Source organism: Lathyrus oleraceus, chromosome 6 (genome assembly GCF_024323335.1).
Source record: "Lathyrus oleraceus cultivar Zhongwan6 chromosome 6, CAAS_Psat_ZW6_1.0, whole genome shotgun sequence".
Lineage (NCBI taxonomy): Eukaryota > Viridiplantae > Streptophyta > Magnoliopsida > Fabales > Fabaceae > Lathyrus > Lathyrus oleraceus.
This window is the reverse complement of record NC_066584.1, coordinates 458,129,164-458,132,049: the sequence shown is the minus strand read 5'-3', so window position 1 is coordinate 458,132,049 and position 2,886 is coordinate 458,129,164.

Genomic DNA, 2,886 nt, shown 5'->3' with positions numbered 1-2,886 from the left:
CGAGGTCTTCCAGCTAAGAAAGCGGTAAAGTGCGGGAAAGATGTAAAAGTACCACACGGATAAAGATCCGAAGTAACAGCAAATAAAGAAGCACGAAACCCGGAGATCTCTCAAGCTAACACCATCAAAGAAAACCAGTCAGTACAGGTAATCAGAATAAACCTCCAGACGGTATCCCACAAATAAAGTGGAATACCAAGCAAGCCATGTCTGCAAGAGTCATGTGAGCCCTCACAAAAACTCAACAAACAGGTTAGAGTAACAAGATGGAATCAAGAGAAAACAATGCCATGGTGAACACAAAACAGATTAGAGCAAACGAAAAAAAAACAATTATTGTCACGCTCGCTACTGCTTCGCCTAGTGAAGGCTTAACGAAGCTTCGCTGCAGGCTCGCCTAGCGAAGCGGCTAGCGAATGCCTGCGGGTTTTGGATTCTTCCTTGATAACAGTCCGATTTCCATAATCTGAAACCCTATAGTGTCCATCTCAGAAACGAAACGATTAAACATTCAAGGTATTGTTAGCACATTCATACATATCTAAACCCGTGGGCAAAACCTAACGATACCTCATACATTCAGAGAATTCAAATTGAAAGCATAGAGTAATGGGGATAAGGGCAAACTTGATTGGAGAGATCGAATGAAATTGAATTGCACCCTTGGGTTTGTAAAACAATCTTAGGGTTTATGTGAGAGGGAATTGGTTCTTCGTAAATGAGTTCCCTTCAGTGTCTGGAGACTGCTCTGAACTCTGTTAGCTCTTCTCTCACTATCTTTTTCCCCAGGGTTTTTTCTCTACTGAAACTCTAGTATTTATAACCTGATTTTCATGGCTTTCGTGGGCTTCAAATGAGGGCAACTCAAGCCCATGACTTTCTGTTATATTCTGAAAACGCGTGCGCTTCGCCTAGCGAAGGATTTGCTCGCCTAGCTAGCATGACTGTTCAAGGTTCGCTAGGCGAACCACGCTGCTCGCCTAGCGAGCATGACAGCCCAGGCTCTGCTTTTTGCTCCTTCAAGCTTGGCGTTTTGCATGGTGAATAGGCCCCATTTGAACCTGTTGGTAGTAACTCAAGTCCTTTCCTTGCGTTGACCGATCACCCAGATAGAACCCACAACGTGTCTTGGATGATGTTCAAGCTTCTTGGGTCTGATCCTGATTGACATGATGAAATGCAATATGAAATGCTAAATGAACTAAAAATGAATGCATGAATGAGGGGGGCAAATTTTGGGGTGTTACAGTTGCCCCTATTCAATCAACTGGAGACCCGAAAAGAAGATAGCAGCGGCTTTCGCACTTTCAAGGTATCAAGGGATTGAATACAATAAAAGCCCTAAAATTTGCACTAAAGTGAAGTGAAGTAACAATGCCTGTCAGAATCGGCAAAGAGGTGGTCTTGAAAGAAGAATTTGTCTGGTACGGTGAGAGTCAGTCTGAATGCCGAAAAAGAGTGTTAATCCTGGATACCAAAATAAATGGTAACACAGAGATAATCATGGCCTGAATGCCGCTCATCAGTCTGAATACTGGAAATGACTTCGATCTGAACATCGGAAGATATGAGATTATTAATATCGGTCTGAACACCGAGAGGCTGGCCTGAATGCCACAAGTTGCGTCGACCTGAATGTCGGAAACTTCTTCGATCTGAACATCGGAAAACTGGCCTGAATGCCACTTCGATCTGAATATCGGAAAATTGGCCTGAACGCCACTTCGATCTGAATATCGGAAAATTGGCCTGAATGCCACAAGTTGCATCGACCTGAACGTCGGAAACTTCTTCGATCGGAACATCGGAAAACTGGCCTGAACGCCACTTCGATCTGAATACCGGAAACTGGCCTGAATGCCACTTCGGTCTGAATACCGGAAACTGGCCTGAATGCCACTTCGGTCTGAATACCGGAAAATTGGCCTGAATGCCACAAGTTGCATCGACCTAAACGTCGGAAACTTCTTCGATCTGAACATCGGAAAACTGGCCTGAACGCCACTTCAGTCTGAATATCGGAAACTTCATGCCTGTCAGCATCGGCAGAAATAGGGAAAGATAATAGAGGCGGCGCATTGGCCAATGACACTTGCTGGGGATAATAAAGGTAAGTCATGAACAATCTTCAGTCTGAGTACTGGAAACAACTTCTGGCTTATCACTTGGGATACCGAGAATGTTTTATGCTTACATGCGTATGTTTGAATTTTCAATGGCGTAATGCTCCATGAAAATGGAAATGCTACACGATTTGGGAGGATGCAATGCAACATGATTCTACATGCATGGATGCGAAATGATGGGTAGAATGCCAAGCCGAGGCAAGGGAATCTGCTGGGGAAATGATCACCATCTTCTGGACCCTGACAAGGCTGTTGGAGATGCACATCGCAAATAACTCTATGGGGAAATGACCCGCCACACGGTGTTCTAGCAATGACGAAATACCAAGACTCTAACTAGGGAGAGAACGACACTGAAAACCTGCTGTTGGGGAAAGCGATAGTGGTTCTGGCAACCATAATCTGCGAGAGAGACGACTTAGCAGGGGAAGCAAACACCGATACGGTACCGAGATTCTGCTTCAAGGAAAGAGACCATGGATCTGGCATCGAGATCATCGATCTGGCATCGAACCCTGAGGAGCAGCCGCTTCTGCTGGGAAGATACAGTCTGACACTGTCAACTCCGCTGGGGATATATATTCTGGCACCGTCAACTCTACTGGGAGTGTATATTCTGAAACAAACGCTTGGGGGAGGTACATCAGTGAGAGCCTACTGGGGATCGAAGAATCCAATGCTCTGATCGGCTCTGGAGGGATAAGATACCAACTTCGACTGTTGGGGGAAAACATTCGCGATCATCGGCTGGGAACCTTAA